The sequence below is a fragment of the Neophocaena asiaeorientalis genome, unplaced genomic scaffold, assembly GCF_003031525.2.
Source record: "Neophocaena asiaeorientalis asiaeorientalis breed wild unplaced genomic scaffold, Neophocaena_asiaeorientalis_V1.1 scaffold523, whole genome shotgun sequence".
Taxonomy (NCBI): domain Eukaryota; kingdom Metazoa; phylum Chordata; class Mammalia; order Artiodactyla; family Phocoenidae; genus Neophocaena; species Neophocaena asiaeorientalis.
In genome coordinates, this window is record NW_020175436.1 from 2,081,373 (window position 1) to 2,100,671 (window position 19,299).

A 19,299-nucleotide genomic window follows, 5' to 3' on the forward strand; every position below is an offset into this window, starting at 1 on the left:
ACCTTGGCGACCATGTGGATGCCCCTCCCTCTTTCACAGATATGAAAACAGAGTCCTAGACAGAAGGACCCTCTTGCCCCAGGTCACACAGGTAGATAGAGGTGTAGATGGGATGACTAACCCCATGGTCCTTCCACTTAACTGAACAGAAGAAGAGAGAAAACTAATATTAATGACTGTCCACTCAGTATTGGATAGTGGGCTGGGTGTCATGTATTTTATCTCATATGATCCTTTGAGATCGCCATTCGTATGTCCAGTTTCACAAATGAGATGTGTTCTGTATTGTATCTGTGAGTATACATACAGGCATGCCTTGTTTTATCATACTTTGCAGACACTGTGTCTTTTACAAATTCAAGGTTTGTGGCAACCCTGCATCAAGCAAGTCTATTGGCACCATTTTCCCAACAGCGTTTGCTCATTTTGTGTCCCTGTGTCACTTTTTGGTAATTCTTGCAATATTTCAATCCTCCATCTCCCGGCAAAAAAGATTACAACTCCCTGAAGGCTCAGATGATGGTTAACATTTTTTAGCATTGGAGTATTTTTTTTTTTTGCGGTACGCGGGCCTCTCACTGTTGCGGGCTCTCCGGACGCGCAGGCCCGGCGGCCATGGCTCACGGGCCCAGCCGCTCCGCGGCATGTGGGACCTTCCCGGACCGGGGCACGAACCCGTGTCCCCTGCATCGGCAGGCGGACCCTCAACCACTGCGCCGCCAGGGAAGCCCTCACTGGAGTATTTTTAAATTAAGGTATGGACATTGTTTTTTTAGACATAATGTTATCGCACACTTAATAGACTATAGGATAGTGTGAACATAACTTTTATATACACTGGGAAACCAAACAATTCGTGTGACTCGCCTTATTGCAATATTCACCTTATTGTGGTGGTCTGGACCCAGACCCACACGATCTCTGAAGTATGCCTGTATATATAATTATTTTCTGTATATTATGAGTTTTGACTTCTTAAGAAACCTTTTTTGGCTGGGGAGAGACAGCTCTTCCTGAAGCCAGCCAATTCTTAGAGATGCAAATGACCCAGCGGAGAGCATCCTTTACTATCCAATCTGGAGCCATACCTCCTCTCTCTGGCCCCAAGAAGCAATATTCCTCTACCTTAATGAGCCCAGGGCCAGGTAAAAGGCAACTAGAGACCACCTCTAGAGCCCGAAGTCCACCGAAATTATTCAAACTAGCTAACCCTAAATTACTTACCCTGCCCTGCCTCGTCTTTCTCACAGAAACCCCGAGAAAGGCCGTGGCCTAACTGTTCCCCTCACTCCTGTCTTCTGCTTCCTGATGCCCCTGATGCTTCCCCATGTGGCCCTGTGTGGCCTTCGTGCCTCCTGTCTCTGGGACCTGTGAGTACAAGACACTTGGTTTGAGCCTCTGTCTCCTCTTGTGGCCACACATGCCTGGCCATTTCATAAAAGAATACATGACATGTTCATATTCCCAGTTCTACAGATGAAGCTCAAAAAGACTGAGCCGCTTGTTCGAGAAAACACTACGTGCAAATGGCAAATCCAGATTTAAACCCCGGAGTACGTGACTTTTTGCTCTACCCCATGTGCGGTCCATCCCTCTGGCGCCAGTAAGAGCCTCCTGTTGCTGGGTTAGAGGGGCCCCCTCCACCTCTCCAGTCCGCCTCCCAGCCACAGTCACATGAGGCCATAATCTGAAATCAGGGAGGGCAGCGAGCATGTTTCTGTGTTTCTATCTTTCTGGACAATTTGTTCCATAAGTGCTTGTTTTCAAACAGCTCAATATGAGTCTCCTAGGGTTTCCATGCAGCTTTCGGTTGGAGTCCTGTGAGCTCTCCCCATTGGCTGATTTTCTCAGATCCATCTTTCTTCATTTCTTGAGTCTGTCATAAAGTATTTTGAGGAGGTTGGAAATTATTCTCACTAATAAACATGTGAGGGATCTGAGCCAGACATGCCAGGAGTCTTGGCACTTACTGAGTTTCCTCTTTTGGAACACGAGGTTTGCAGCCAATGTGTCAGATCTCTTATATCTTTGTTCTTCAGAACTCGGACTCGTGGTGCAGTTAGATCATGGATTGCTTTGAGCTAAAAGTGACCTTAATAATCATTTACTTCTCGATTTCAGATGAGGAGATGAAGGCTGAGAAAGGTGATATGAAAATGTCCCAGGTCATCTAACAATTGGCGGCAGAATCAGGGCTAGTTCTCATATATCTTGAAATCCAGTTCACATCTCTTTCTACTATACCACACTGTTGTCCAGGAAATCAGAATAAGGCATCCATCCATCCATCCATCCATCCATCCACGTGCATCATTATCAACAAAAATGCGAAAGCATTTTCACCCAAACACGCAGTTTTTCCAACTAAAAACATTTACAACAAGAGTAAGAGTTACTTTGAAATATTAATTCGTCCCCAGAGTATCTTGCATTATTAGATCGGATATTGTTAGTATTACAAAAATATTTACTACTGCAGAAGAGTCCTATGAAATTGTGCCAGTGACAATCACCAATCACGATGTGGTATTATGTGGGTTCAGCGCCTTTTCTACAAAAGGGAAAAATTTAATGACGACTTTTAACATATTGTAATTAAAAAAAACCAAAACACTGCATGTATCTCACATGTACAATTGTTCAAAAACTGACATCTTGGTGTGAAGTGCAGATTATATAAAGGAAGTGGATTTGAGAATGTCATAGACTCTGAAAATTGGATGGGTCCTTACACGTAGATTAGAAAGGAAGGAATATCGAACTTAGAGTCCAAAGACCAGGGTTCAAGTCCTGCCCACCACTTCATTTGCTGATCTTGGACAAGGGAATTCATCATTCTGAGTCTCTCCCTTTTCATCTAAAAATAGAATTAACAACATCTATCTGGGGGAGTCGGGGGGGCATTGTGAGGACTAATAAACTCTAGTTGAGCACTTATTATGGGCCAGGCACTGTGTTGTGTTTTATGTAGATGTTATCTCATTTGAGGAAATCAAACATGTGGGAAGAAAACCCCAGCTCTAGTGCGAAGGCCTATTCAAATTCAAGCTTTCGGTGTTCAGGTAACCCTCTACTCTACTCTAGGTGCCTTCCCTTCCTTCATCGATTATCAGATTAGTTGACATGAATATTCATAATAGTACATCGAAGAGTTGTATACAGCTTTACATAATTGTATACTTTTCACCAGCACTTAATCCCCTTTACATTAGAGGAAGAACTGAGGACAGTGAAAAGAAATGGTTTTTCCACCATCAGCCAGTGACAGCCAGGCCTTGAGATGCAGTCCCACATACATTTGTCCCTCATCTTCCTCCCGTTTGTGACTCTCTGGGGTCCCTGGGGGTGAAGAGGGTGAAGACCACCCCCCCGCCCCACTCCTTCCCCTGGGACCTGGTATCATTGGGTACTTTCCAAAGAGATCCAAACACTGATTCCCCTCTTTTCTACCAGCGCCACCAAGCTTGTCGGCTCTCCCATCAGGAGGGGACCTGCCACTGTCTTCAATGGGCAGACTGATCTAGTAACTCGACCTCCTCCGTGAGCCCTCCTCTGGCTACGCCTGAATCACTGCTGTGCCCGGATTCAGACCTGCTTTCAAATGCCCAGGCCTCTGGGGAGTTTTTCTACTTTATACTCATCAGTGACAAACCCAGGGTAGCTGCGTCCCCCTCCTTTCCTTGCTTTACTTCTTGGACCCCGTAGAAGAAGAATTGTGCTGACTTGGCTTATCCTTGTGCTGTTGGAATACACCTGGAGTTGAACTGCCTTGAGTGGGACAGTAGGCCGGAAAAAATCCCCTTAGCTGCTACTCAAAACTTTCTTCCTGCTCCTGACGCCCAAGCCTACTTTATCCCTCATTCTTAGAAGTAACTCTGTACGTACTTTACCAAGGATATGAAAGCCACGCACTCTATGTCCTCTGCACCTTGCAGCCCTGCGTGCGCATTGTTTCCTCTAAGATCAGGGAATTCCCTGGTGGCCCAGTGGTTAGGGCTCCGCTCTGTCACTCCTGAGGGCCCGGGTTCAATCCCGGGTCAGGGAACTAAGATCCCATAGGCTACTTGGTGCAGCCAAAAAACAGAAAACACATTGTTTCCTGTAAGATCAGAGAGAGAAGCATCCTTTTCCCTTCCCAAGGAGACCCGCTGCCTCTGCCCTCCGTGCCACACCCCTCAGCTCCACACAGGAAGGTCAGTGGTGGGGACGGAATGCAGAGTGCCTGTGACTCCATCAAGGGCTCAGGCACAGCTGGAGCACCAAGTGGGGAGAGAGGGTGGGGTGTTCATGGATTTCCTCCTAAATAACGAAGATTCCGCACAAGGTAGTCATTTTAATATTTGAAGACAGATCCCCTTTCCTTAAAGTTTCAAGGCCCATCACTACAAAAACCATTCTCCTTTGAATGTGTTTCAGCTTGTCTGCAATTAGCAGTAAATGTTTAACAACTGGTTCTCCAAGGGAAAAACAAAAATCCCTCTTTGCAGCACTTGCCAATTTCTGAGGTGTAAATACTCCCACTATGGCCTACATCAAGCTACCGAGAGGACATCACAGTTCGGAGCTGGGGAAAGACACCTGTAATTGAAGACGGCCTCAGCATTCCAGGGTCTGTGTCCACCTGTAACTCTAGTGTCACTGAGGTGGGCTAGGAAAAAACACCATTTTATGACCAGCTTTGTGATAACTGATTCAGGCAATAGTTATCAGTGGATGATAAAAATCACTGAGTGAGAGACTGTTGGGAAACAGTATATCTACACAGTATCAAAGAGTCTCCCACAGATCACTTCTTAATTAGAAAGGAAATAAAAGGTACCTTTACAGTAGATGAAGACCTCAACCAAGTGATCAAATTTAACATCATCAGTAAAGGAACAAAATGACATAATATGTCCCTGATGCAATTCGCTGAGCAGGATTTATGAAATAATTCTGCCACCAATGTTTAACTGATATCTAATCACAGGGAAACAAACAAACTCAAATTGAGGGACATTATACCAGGCAACAGACCTGTGTTCTTCAAAGATATCATGGTCGAAAAGGGAACCTTCTTGCACTGTTAGTGGGAATGTAAATTGATACAGCCACTATGGAGAACAGTATGGAGGTTCCTTAAAAAACTAAAAAGAGAACTACCATATGACCCAGCAATCCCACTGCTGGGCATATACCCTGAGAAAACCATAATTCAAAAAGAGTCATGTACCACAATGTTCATTGCAGCTCTATTTACGGTAGCCAGGACATGGAAGCAACCTAAGTGTCCATCGACAGATGAATGGATTAAGAAGATGTGGCACAGATATACAATGGAATATTACTCAGCCATAAAAAGAAATGAAATTGAGATAGTTGTAGTGAGGTGGATGGACCTAGAGTCTGTCATACAGAGTGAAGTAAGTCAGAAAGGGAAAAACAAATATTGTATGCTAACCCATATATATAGAATCTAAGAAAAAAAAAAGGTCATGAAGAACCTAGGGGGAAAACGGGAATAAAGACACAGACCTCCTAGAGAATGGACTTGAGGACATGGGGAGGGGGAAGGGTAAGCTGGGACAAAGTGAGAGAGAGGCATGGACATATATACACTACCAAACGTAAAATAGATAGCTAGTGGGAAGCAGCTGCATAGCACAGGGAGATCAGCTCCGTGCTTTGTGACCACCTAGAGGGTGGGACAGGGAAGGTGGGAGGGAGACGCAAGAGGGAAGAGATATGGGATATATTTATATGTATAGCTGATTTACTTTGTTATAAAGCAGAAACTAACACACCACTGTAAAGCAATTATACTCCAATAAAGATGTTAAAAAAATATATCGTGGTCATGAAAAACCATCAATGGCTAGGAGTTATTTTAGATAAAAGAATGACTAAAGAGACATGGTAACTGAATGGGTAATCCTGGCTTTGCAACTGTGTACAAGCCCCTGTGTCTGCCTTTTGAAGTAAAATGCTGACTTAGGAGTAAAGATTGGGAAATGTGAAGATGGTGAAACAGAGAATAGCCGTTGGGCTGGGGAACCAGTAACAATTTAGACTATAAATCTGCCACATTGCAGAATCACTGAACTCCCAGTTCCCTGAAAGATACAGATAAAGGCCTGACACACATTCCTAAGTTGTTTGTACAGGAAGCTGACCCACCAGATGAAAACTGCTGACCACAGGAGCATGGACCCCTAGACTGGTTGAAAGCGGAGGGTAGATGATGCTTGAAACTTCACCTTGATGCCAGCCAATCCGAGAATGGTCCACGAGCTGATCACGCCCTGCTCCTTGAACACTATAAAATTCCTCACTACCCGCCTCCAGGGTGGGTCACACAGTCTTGAAGGCATTAGCCCACTGTGCTCCCCTGTGCCTGCTGGCAAAGCAATAAAAGCTCCTCTTCTCAGGCTTCCTTGGTGGTGCAATGGTTAAGAAATCGCCTGCCAATGCAGGAGACATGGGTTCGAGCCCTGGTCTGGGAGGATCCCACATGCCGCGGAGCAGCTGAGCCCGTGTGCCACAACTACTGAAGCCCGTGCACCTAGAGCCCGTGCTCTGCAACAAGAGAAGCCACCGCAATGAGAAGTCCGCACACCGCAACGAAGAGTAGCCCCCGCTCGCTGCAACTAGAGATCGTCTGCGTGCAGCAACAAAGACCCAACGCAGCCATAAATAAATAAAATAAATTAAAAATAAAATAAAATAAAATAAAAAGCTATTCTTTTTTACTTCACCCAGAACTCTGTCTCCGCCTTTCTATTCAGCACCGGTGAACAGAGGCTGAGTTTCAGCAACAGCTTTGATCCTGCAGCAGGTTAAAAAAAATGCTACGGAAGCAAGTTAATTATGGACGATATATTTACGATTGTATTGTACCTACATTACATTTCCAAATGTAAAAACTCTAAGTGGTGATATAATAGAATTTCCTTGTTCTTGGAAATCCATACTAAAGTATTTAGGGGTGAAGTTTACAACTTACTTTCAAATGGTTCTACAACAACAACAAAATCGTACTAATAACAATGAGAGAGGATGGGAGAGAGAGAAAATGTAGCAAAATGTTAACAATTGAAGCACCAAGGTGAAGGGTATATAGACACTCATTATACAATGTTTCCAACTCCTCTGTAGGTTTAAAATGTTTTTCAAAATAAAAAACTGAAAAGACAGGAAGAAAGGACAAACAGGAATTGCAGAGCTGTCTAAACCACGTGGAGCCAGACAGTACTGTCACCTCCCTTATTCTACACACTGCACCGCTATTAACATGACTCTGATGGCAATAGCTTTTGGTGAGCAGCTGTATTATACAGTTACTCATTCTGCCAACCTCAAACCCTGAGTCTCCCTTTAAAATTCCTGTCAAGTGCACCTTCCCTATGCTGGAACACAGGACCTCATGCTCATCCAAGATTCTCAGTTTTGGGCTATCTATGTGGGTTTCAGGCTCATCTTGGATTCTGAGCCTGCATTCCTTTGAATGGAATACAGATCTCTGTGAACTGGAAGAAACAAGGCACATGTTATCTGGGGTCGAACTACACGTAACAAAATTTACTGAGCACACAAAATGTGCAAAGCAGTGGACTGGGTACAGAGAAATCAGCAATAACTAAACAAGATGTGATTGTTGATTTCAGCTTCTGGAAGGTAAGAACTAAGCCTTACTCACCCTTGGTCACCCTCTAGTATTCCCGGAGCGTGTAGTAGATACTTGATAAATATCTGATGTTGCGTTACATAGGTAAGCAGGAAAAAGGCTTAAAGAGCCAGTTTCTTAAGAGATGCTACAAGTAACAATCAAATGTATGAAAAACTTTGTGAGATTATTAGTTATCAGAGAAATGCAGAATAAAACAAAATGAAATCTCTCTAAAAATAATGGGACGGTGCTACATCATGCTGGCAAAACTATGGTGAAAACTTGTACATTTATCTATTGCTGATGACAATATCAAATACTTTTGGAAAGCAATTTGCCAAAATATATCAAGAGCCATAAAAATGTTCACATCCTTTGTCCAATAATCTCACCGCTGGGAATTTACCCTAAGGAAACAGTCCAAAAGAAGGGAAATGGAATAGCACAAAGAAATTCACTGTATCCTTGTTTGTAGGGGTAAAAAACTGGGGAAAGTCATGACTGAACCATTTAGGAATAATTAAATGATTATACATCCACTTGGTAGACTTTGATGAAGCCCTAAAAATGACAGCTATGAGGTCTATTATGTAACAATGTGGGGAATGCATACGCTTTAATATTAAGCAAACACACACACACAGATCAAGACTGGGATTCTTAAAAATAATTGATTTTTGGGGCTTCCCTGGTGGCGCAGTGGTTAGGAACCTGCCTGCCAATGCAGGGGACACGGGTTCGAGCCCTGGTCCGGGAGGATCCCACATGCCACGGAGCAACTAAGCCCGTGCGCCGCAACTACCGAGCCTGCGCTCTAGAGCCCACGAGCCACATGTAGTGGCTCTGAGCCACTACAACTACTGAGCCCACGTGCCACAACTACTGAGCCTGCATGCCTAGAGCCCGTGCTATGCAACAAGAGAAGCCACCTCAACAAGAAGCTGGCGTACTGCAACCAAGAATGGCCCCTGCTCGCCGCAACTAGAGAAAGCCTGCGCTCAGCAATGAAGACCCAATGCAGCCAAAAAAGAAAATTGATTTTTTGTGGTGGAATTATGAGTAATTAGGAATGGCCCCTGCTCGCCGCAACTAGAGAAAGCGTGCGCTCAGCAATGAAGACCCAATGCAGCCAAAAAAGAAAATTGATTTTTGTGGTGGAATTATGAGTAATTTTTATTCTATTTTCTGATGGTATTATATTTGAGCAAAAGAAAGAATTTAAAATAATCATCTATTGAATAAAGGAGGAAATGATTGTGTTAGGGGCTAAATCGTGTCCTCCCACCCAAAAGTCATGTGTTGAAGTCCCAACCTCCGGTACCTTAGAATGCTAACTGTATTTGGACGTATTTTAAACTGTATTTTAGAGAGGTGATTAAGTTCAAATGAAGCCATTGGCCTTGATGCAATATGACTTGTGTCCTTATAAGAAGAGAAGACACCAGGGGCAGAAGAACACAGAGAGATGACCTGGTCAAGAGGCAGCAAGAGGGCGGCCATCTGCAAGCCAAGGAGAGAGGCCTCAGGAGAAGCCAACCCTGCTGACACCTTCATCCTGGACTTCCAGTCTCCAGAACTGTGAGAAAATAAATTTCTGTTGTTAAAGCCACCTGGTGTATGGTATTTTGTTATGGCAGCCTGAGCTAATACAGGGTGTTGTAGACAACCCAGCCCGGCGGGGGTCACTTTGCTATGACCATGAATCCGGCAAACAGAAGACCAGATGTGATGGACTGGTCATTATTGACAGTCCAAGTGTACCCAGGACCACAGAGACTCTCACGAGGTCCTTTTTACCCACTTTAGCCCAGTGGGTAGAATGTGTAATTTTCAGGCAGTGGCTCTAAAACTTGCTGCGAATCAGAAGCACCCAAGTCACTCTGAGGTTACAGCCTGGAGATTCCGACTTAGGAATGGGCTGGGCCCTGGCAAGCTGCATTTCTAATAACAACCCTATCCCATTTCTGTTTCAGTGACATTGCTGTACTGAGAGCTGTGGGATGATGAAAGTTTATTATCTCCTTAGCTTTTGGTTTTCTTCTCTAATTTCCTTCAACCTCTTCTGTCTCTCCCAGCAAACAGAGGGCCCAGGTGGTCAGAATGTCCTGCTGAACTTTCAAGTACAAAAATCCAAAGGGCAAGCAAGTTGCGCTTCTGGGGCTACTCCCAACAGAATTGAAAACGTGGACTCGTATAGATATTTGTACACCCATACTCATAGCAGCATTATTAACAACAGCCAAACGGTGGAAGCAGCTCAAGTGTCCACTGACGGATGAATGGATAAACAGAAAGCAGAATATATATAGACACACACAACGGAGTATTACTCAGCCTTAAAAAATGACAGCAATCCTGTCACATGCTACAACATGGATGAGCCTGGAGGACATTAACTATGTTAAATGGCACTGTCAATGCCACTTACATGAGCTTCCTAGAGTGGTCAGATTTGCAGAGACAGAAAGCAGAAAGGTGGTTGCCAGGGTCTGGGGGGAGGTGGAAATGGGGGGTTGGTGTGTAAAGGGCACAGAGCTTCAGTTTGAGAAGAAAAGCGTTCTGGAGATGGATGGGGGTGAAGGTTATACACTGTGAATGTACTTAATGCCACTGAACTGTGCACTTTAAAATGGCTAAGATGGGGACTTCCCTGGCGGTCCAGTAGTTAGGACTCTGAGCTTCCATTGCAGGGGGGCACGGGTTTGATCCCTGGTCGGGGAACTAAAATCCTGCAAGCTGCTTGGTGAGGCCAAAAAAATTTAAAAATAAATAAATAAAATAAAGTGGTTAAGATGTAAGTTTTACTTTATGTCTATTTTACCACATTAAAAAAAAAAATTCTAAAGGGGAGCTAAAGAGAAGAGCTGGGGTGGGGTAGATGAAGCCTCGCCTGGGTCTGGGGACTGATCCCCTGGGGTAAGGGCGGGGCTGAGGGGCGAGTCTGGCAGGGTCTAAGCGTGCACCCCAGGCAAGCATTACTCAGGCTCTGCCCGGTCCCACCCAAGGCCAGATGATAAATGGGCCGACCGGGAGCCACTGATGCAGCCCCAGCTCAGTTTTTACAACTGAAGTTTCAGGAACTGGCCTGGGGCCCATGGGCTGGAATCATTTTCCCTTCCCCCATCTTCTCTGCCTTGAAACGTAAAGGAGGAGGGGCCTGGGGCCCGCCCTGCTTTGGGGAAGGTCAGGACCCTGGGCCAGCTTTTTGGCTCCTTGGGAGAAAGAGTACAGCCTGGGGCCTGTGTGTTTGTGGTTTGTGTGCCTGGGGACTTGAGAGCTCTTCAAACTGCCTATTCCTCTGGGGTTTGGTGGGTAACCTTCCCAAGTCCCTCTCCAAGGAAGAAAAACAAACAGTTGAGAGCGGGTGGCTCCAGCTGCGGGACATTTTCCAAGATTGAGAGGAAAAAAAAAAAAATTATTCCGGACCAAACGCTTAATTAGATTGAAAGCCGTGGGCTGCGGAAAGGAACAGGAACGTCTCCATCACACCCTGTTTTATCGAGAAAATTTAAAAATCCATCCTTGAGAGATCGTGCGTTTTCTTTACAGCCCTTTTTGTAGATCTGTTGGTATAATGTGTGCTAGAAAAGCAGACATTATAAAAACCCGCATGGCCAGGCTGTGTGAACAGACACAAAGGGTTGGAACTGTGGATTGGCTTAGAAGTAGCCTTCTTTGTGAAAAACCACCCGCCTTGTCCCTCACGACCAGGTTCCTCAGTTTCTCTACCTACCTCTTGCCCAGAGGCCGTGAGCTATGGCAACAGACGACGAGGACCTGAGCCCCAGTCCTGTTTTCATCCTGCCTGGCCCAGAGATCTGCTTCCAAGCTGAGCTGCATCTCCTTGCTGGGGGCCAGGTGGAAACCGTGTGGACGCTGCACGGGCACGTGGGATGAGCTCTTGGCTGGAAAACCCGAGTCTGAGCCCAGCTCAGACCCCAACCATGGGTGCCAGTTAAACTTCATGAACACCTATTCACCTGTGGGAACTAGCAATCTCACTGGGTCTTGGTTTTCCCATCTGTAAATGGGGATAATGGTATCTACCCCACCAAGTGAAATGGTGGATGGAAAATAGAATATGACTTTGATGTAATGGTGGCCGGGGTGGTGAAGGTAGCAGCTGCCATGTGCCAAGGTGGGGGACTCGGGCACCACCAACTGGGCAGCTGGGGCATCAGGCCGTAGTTGCCACGGGAAAGCTCAGAGAGAGAGGAAGGTGAGAAGAGGGCGTAGCAGTGATACGTTAACTCACCCCCAGCCGACCCGCTTCCGCCTTGACCACAGCCCCTTACAGAGCTCTTCCTGGTGGAAACTGTTATGCTCATGGTGGCTGGAGCCGAGTGGGAGCAGCCCTGCCTGAAGCCTGACAGGGTTGCAGGTCTGCATCCTCCACTGCAGGCGGCCTGGGCGAGGACGGCCGGTGGGCACAGGTATGGCTCCTGCAGAAGGACTGGGGGTGGCGGTGGGGTGGGACACTGGCCCAGCCGAGGAGAGCAGAGCTGCTGCAGGAAGAACCAGAGCCGGAGGCAGCAGGCTGGTCCCGGGCAGGTCTGGGGGCACCAACGGGGTAGAGACCAGGAAGGCGCAGCGAGTATGTCTGAGCATCCTTCCCAGCTGTGAGGCCTGGGCTGAGAGCATCCCCTCCACCCACCCACCCCTGCTGGTTGCCTCTGAGGAGAGTCCCTGCAGCCAGGGGAGGTCCAGAACCCCCGAGGAGGGGACAGGCTTAGCACATGGTCACTGCCAACTGGAGGCCAGCCTCGAGCTCAGAGGCAGTGACACCAGCACATTCGTAGCCATTAAATCACCCATGTCTGGGCTTTGGTGAGAGCCAGAACTTGGAGGTGCCAGGAACACATACGCCTCTCCAGAACCTGGTCCAGGCATTGTCTGGTGAGAAGACCCTCACCCTCCCACCCCTGTGCGGTCCTGCACCACTGCAGGCCTCACACCCATGCCTGGGGTCAGTCCAACATCCAAATTCCACCCTCCCATTCCCCCAACACCTGCAAACAGCTCCTGCTTTGCCACCCTCTGGCCAGCAATATGGTTTGCTCTCAGCAAGACTGTCCAGAAGCCCTGGAAGAGAGCTGGGCCTTCAGGGCAGGAAATTCCCCAGCACCAGGTCCCTGGGGCAGGGCCCAGAAGGAGGGGTCAAGGGCTCCAGGCAGGTATGCTCTCTTAGTGCCGAAGAGGTCTTGCCTTGTGGGATCGAATGTGGTAGGATGAGGGACTGAGTGGGTCCCTTTAAAGTATGGGGACAGGGCAGGGGCTCCAGTCCAGGGGCCTGGATCTCAAAGTGGCACTAACCTTGTCCATCTCAGCAATGCCCAGAAACCCCGATGCTGACTCTTTCCCTGGAATATAGGTTAAGAGATACCATGGGTGCAACCCACTCAGTCTATCCAGCTGAGATCTGTCACAAAACACCTATTTGAGTGCTCAGCTCCAAGAGGAAAAACTAGGTTAGCTGCACTAAACAGCTTATCCTGTAGCCCACACCGAGAATTACCGTAATACATGGTGTACTGGGACTCCTTCCCAAGAGGAATTGTGGGCACTTAAACACACTGTCTCGTTCAAGGATCACCACGTCGCTCGGAGGATGGCACTAGAAGTGCCACTTACTGAGAAGAAAACTGCAGCTCAAAGAGGTTAAGTAATTTGCCGAAAGTCACAGAGTGAAGAAGAGCAGCTTGGGACCGGAGCCCAAGTCCGTATAATTACAAAATCTAGGCCAATGCGGATGATACAAAGGTATTCGCGTGTGGCCCCTGCCCTCACAGAGGGCACAGTTTAGTGGGGAGTCATAGAAACCACCAGCCTTAATACAAGAGTGAGATGAAAGATGGGCTAAATGGAGGCAGAAGGGGGACACCAGGGGACCTTTTCCGAGCTGATGGGACGTCGAAGGTCTAGTCCAGAAATTATCAACCTGGAGTCCCTGATATAACCTCTAAAGAGCCTCAGAGTAGAAATGGGTTTTCTAGGTAACCATCCGTGTGCCAGATGATCAGGTCTCCAGGCTTCCAGGCCACACAGCTAGTGACAGTGCTGAGGCCGGACCACCAGCGTGGAGACCTGTCCTCCTGGGGCAGCTGCTGACTTGCCCACGGTGTCCCGGTGAGGCGGAAGACAGAGCCCACTCTAGAATGTGAGTGCACCCCGCCAGCCCTCCCAAGAACACTGCACTGGTGTACTTGAGCTGGGACCAAGGAACCCAGGTCCTTCCTCTTTCCCACCGGAGGGTGTGTTTTGTATATGTGTTTAATTTTCTGTATATTACAATGTTTTGACATCTCTTCCTGGCTGGGAAGGGACAGCCCCTCCCTGGGCTAGCCAATTCTTAGAGATGACAGCAAGAGCCCAGCCTGATGCATGCCTATGATTTGCAAACTAACCAACCCAAAGCCACACCTCCTCTGTCTGGCCTGTGCACCCCAGGAATCAATTTTCCTCCGTCCTAATCATCCCAGGGCCAGGTGCCAGGCACCTAGAGGCCACCCCGATAGCCCACAGCCCGCTGGAATTATTCAAACTAACCAACCCAGAGCCACACCACCTCTATCTGGCCTGTGCACCCCAGGAATCAATTTTCCTCCGTCCTAATCATCCCAGGGCCAGGTGCCAGGCACCTAGAGGCCACCCCGATAGCCCACAGCCCGCTGGAATTATTCAAAGTAGCCAATCTTAAACTTTTTACCCTGCCCTTTCTCTCCTTTCTTTGATCCCCTATACAGGTCATGACCAAAGTACTCCCCTCTCTCCTGTCTTCTGCCTCCTGAGCGCCCTGATGCTTCCCCATGTGGCTCTGTGTGGCATGTGTGCCTCCCGTCTCTGGGACCTGTGAGTACAATACATTATGTTTTCCTCAGCCTCTCTGTCCTTTCCTCTTGTGGCCGCACCTGACTGACCATATCATGAAAGGATATGAAATAGGGAGTTTCCCTTGAGATTCAGCAGAAGAGGAAGCCCCAAATGTTTTCTCTCTTTCAGTGCTTTTCACCAGCAATGACTTCAAAGGTACTTCCATTCCCTGGTGTACTGGATCAAATAGCGTCATGTCTACCCAGAACCTGTGAGTTGGCCTTATTTGGAAAGTAGGTCTTCGCAGATATAATCAAGTTAAGTTAAGGTCATACTGGATTACAGTGGGCTCTAAATCCAATATGACTGATGTCCTTACAAGAAGAGGGAATTTGGACACAGAGACACAGGCACACAGGGAGAAGGCCACTTAAAGATGAGGCACATATTATAAGATGCAGCTACAAGCCAATAAATACTAAGGATTGCTGATAACCACCAGAAACTAGAAAAGACAAGGGAAGATTCTCCCTTAGAGCCTCCAGAGGGAGTACAGCCCTACCTGCACCTTGATTTTGGACTTCTAACCTCCAGAACTGTGAGAAAATAAATTTCTGTTGTTCTAAACCACCCAGCTTGTGGCACTTTGTTAGGACAGCCCGAGGAAACAGATAGACCCGGGGAGTCATTTTCTGATCAGCTCAAAGTTGGAATATGAGGGTCGGGGTAGAGATCCCAGTTTGTATGGACCAAGTCCTTGGAAAGGTGGAGGACAGTGGACTCTTTCTGCCTTCACTGCCATCACCTAAGGGCATGGGCTGCAGACCCAGCAAACTGCTGCTTCCCTTGGGTCCTGAGTCCTCAGCTGGTTACCCAAAGGGCAATTAAGCTACTTCCTCTATTTCTCACAAGTAACAAGACCTTCCTTGTAGACCCAACAGTGACAAACCATTTACACATAGTTAAGACAGAATAATTAAAAATCTTGTCCTTCCATGTAAATCGGTGCAATCTTTCCCTAAAACCTTAAAAACATATATCCACTGTGACCCAGCAATACCACCATCAGGAATCTATCCAAAGGAAATCATTGGACCGTTATAATTTACTTGCTATATGGTCAATGGCTTATGTGCAAGCATTATTTATTATAGCAAAAAACAGTGAGACAGAATGGATTTTTTCCCTTCTCCCTTCACCCTCTTCCTCATTATGACACATACCCAGCTCCTTTTGGGACCAAGCAAAGGCCAAGTTTGGGCTAAAAAAGAAAAGGGGTCCTTTGTAAGAGGCCACAAAGAGAAAGAAAGGTGACAGGAGTTCCTTTTTAGCACAATATTCCATGGGGAAATTGCTTAGAGTAGGTCATTTTTGCAGGAGAAGGTCTGATACACATAGATATCTGACCCTGAAGCAGATCCAGTGAGGGATGTTTTTCTTCATTCTTGCTTTGGACTGAATTGTGTCCCCTCCAAATTCATATATTGAAGCCCTAACCACCACCACACCACCCCAACTGTGACTGTATTTGGAGATAGGACATTTAAGGAAGTAATGAAGGTTAAATGAGGTCATAAAGTGGGGGCCCTAATTTAATAGGACTGTGGCCTTATAAAAAGAGAGAGATACACCAGGGATGTGCACATAGAGGGAGGACCATGTGAGGACACAGTGAGAAGGCGGCCGTCTGTAAGCCAAAGAGCGAGGCCTCAGAGAAAGCAAACCTGCCGCCACCTTGATCTTGGACTTTCAGCCTCCTATCTGTGAGAAAATAAATTTCTGTTGTTTAAGCCATTCAGTGTGTAGTATTTTGTTATGGCAACTCGAGCTGACTAATACAATCCCAGTCCCTCTTTCTGTAGTCTAGCCCAGAGGGAAGCCAGATGGCCTGAAGGCTGACATCCAGGACCAAAGGCTGTGAGGAAGCGGTAGGATGGGGTGGGGTGGGATGGCGGAGGAGGAGGGGCCTATTGGGCCAGGTCATCCAAGCAACCGAGCAACAGGGAGGCTCCTTGAAACGTCAGGAAAGGGATGCTTAGATGGCCCCAAAGTCCAAAGCAAATGGGCACAGATGACATGCTGCAGAAGCCCTTTCCTCTCCCCACCTGGGGGAGGACCTTGTGGGCCACTGGAGCCTGGGCTGAAAAGGGCAATCCCATGCCCTCCTGAACTCTGCCAGCCACAGAACAATGTCACCATTAATCAACTGTTGCGTCCTGTCCCTCATGCAGAGTTGGAGACATTAGTGTCCAACAATGGGGATTTGGTTAAAGAAATAATGGTACACCCATAAAATGGGCTTCACATCTTAGATGGTTATGTTACCAAGCAAGGTGAGGAATAAGGGAGGCTGGGATAAGGAGAAACGGTGAGTTTGGGTTTGGGACTGTTGACTCTGAGGTGCCTGGGTGCCCTCCATGCGGAGCTCTTTAGAAGGCAGTTACCTGTAAGGAAGGACTTAAGGGCTCAGGGTCCTCAGAATGTGCAGGAGGTGCTGGAGGCTGTGAAAGTGGACACATGTTAGGGGACACAGGTCACGGCGCTGAGGCCTGCTCCTAGCGTGGAAGGAGTTGGGCGTGCACACGGGGGAGAAGTCACAGATAAACAGATGACCTCATGCACTGCTGGTGGGAACGTAAAGTGGTACTGCTGCTATGGAAAACAAGTAAGGAGACGCCTAAAAAAATTAAAAATAGAGCTACCTTGTGATCCAGCAATCCCACTTCTGGGCATATATTCAAAGGAAATGAAATCAGGATCTCGAAGAGGTATCTGTTTATTGCAGCATTATTCACAATAGCCAAGATGTGGAAACAACCTGAGTGTCTGTGGATGGATGAATGGATAAAGAAAATGTGGTATATACATACAATGGAATATTACTCAGCCATTAGAAAAGAAGGAAATCCTGCCATTTTCAACAACATGGATGAACCTGGAGGACGTTACACTAAGTGAAATAAGTCAGAGTACTGTATGATCTCACTTATTGGTGGAATCTAAAAAATTAAACTCATAACAGCAGAGAGTTAAAGAATGGTTGTCAGGGGCTAGGGGGTAGGGGACGTGGGGAGATGGTGGTCAAAGGGTACAAAGTTGCAGTTATGTACCATCTAAGGTCCAGCACGGTGACTACAGTTAACAATACTGTTACAGTAGCCAAGACACGGAAGCAACCTAAATGTCCATCAAAAGAGGAATGGATAAAGAAGATGTGGTATATATATACAATGGAATACTACTCAGCCATAAAAAGCAATGAAATAAGGTGATTTGCAGCAACATGGATGGACCTAGCGATTATCATACTAAGTGAAGTAAGTCAGACAGAGAAAGACAAATATCAAATGATATCACTCATATGTGGAATCTAATTTTTAAAAAAATGATACAGATGAACTTATTTACAAAACAGAAACAGACTCACAGATTTCGAATACAAACTTATGGTTACCAAAGGGGAAACGTGGTGGGGAGGGATAAATTAGGAGTTTGGGATGAACATACACACACTACTATATATAAGATAGACAACCAACAAGGACCTACTGTACAGCACAGAGAACTCTGCTCAATATTCTGTGATAACCTATGTGACAGAAGAATCCGAAAAGGAATGAATATATGTATAACTGAATCACTTTGCTGTACACCTGAAGCACAATATTGTAAATCAACTATACTCCAATAAAATTGAAATAAATTTAAAAAACAGTACTTTACTGTACACTGGAGATGTGCTAAGAGAGTAGGTCTTAAGTGTTCTCGCCACACAAAAAATCTTAACCATGTGAGGTGATGGATACGTTAATGGCTTCATTGTGATGATCATTTCATAACATATATCAAAACATCACATTGTACACCTTAAATCTATATAATTTTTGTCAATTACACCTCGATAAAGCTGGGCGGCAGGGAAAGCTAAAAGCAAGAAAAAAGAAAAACAGTTTAAATGGAAACTTGGAGCATTTGATTTTATTCCCAAAGGAAGTAGAAGTTATAAACAAACAAACAAACAAACAAAAATTAGCCAAGCAGAGAGCTTTGAGAACAAAGGGAGGCACCAGAAAGCATGTGCCTGGTTCTAGATGACAGCTGGCACCCCTGAGGAGGGTGCACGGGAAGACAGGGCTTCCTGGGGGACCAGGAGCTTGGGGGGATCTGGAGCCTTGGATGCAAGTCTGTACTGGGACACAGAGGCATGGGAAACCCTGAGCCAGACACCCACTCCCTGGGCCTCAGTCTCATTTACAAAGTTGAGGTCAGGACTACCCCTTCCCAGCCCTGGTTTCATTTGTCCTTCGGCCTCTCCCTTGCTCTGTGCCCTCGGGGCATTTGTCCAGCTCTCCATCTGTGTCCCCTGGTCCCGGCCTCCAGGAAGCCTCTACTGGCCGCCATGTAAAACCAGGCAGGGGCAGCACCCACATACGTTTGGAGAGAACTGAGGGTGTGCTGGTGAATCCAGGCCAGTCAGAACTAGGCTGGTTGCTGTGTGTTGTGTTCCTGGGGTTATAGAAAGATTCCCATGGCTTTTTTTTTTTTTTTTCTTTTCCATTACGCAGGCTTCCCACTGCTGTGGCCTCTCCCGCTGCGGAGCACAGGCTCCGGACGCGCAGGCTCAGTGGCCATGGTTCACGGGCCCAGCCGCTCCGTGGCATGTGGGATCTTCCTGGACCGGGGCACGAACCCGCGTCCCCTGCATCGGCAGGCAGACCCTCAACCACTGCGCCACCAGGGAAGCCCTCCCATGCCTTTTTTAAAGGGTGGTTTTATTAAATCACCAACAACATTAGAGGAAACTGAGAAAGAAGAATGTGTGCCAAAAAACCTCACTCTACCAC

The 19,299-nt window shown here is 46.8% G+C and overlaps 1 protein-coding gene and 1 non-coding gene across 2 annotated transcripts in view; one reads left to right on the forward strand and one right to left on the reverse strand.

The window, feature by feature from the left end:
- Positions 1-19,299, reverse strand: part of SCARA5 (scavenger receptor class A member 5) — a 118,165-nt gene that overhangs the window by 62,664 nt on the left and 36,202 nt on the right. The window lies entirely within an intron of this gene.
- Positions 3,973-4,045, forward strand: TRNAD-GUC (transfer RNA aspartic acid (anticodon GUC)). Its single transcript has one exon. It is a non-coding gene; the product is annotated as a tRNA-Asp (tRNA).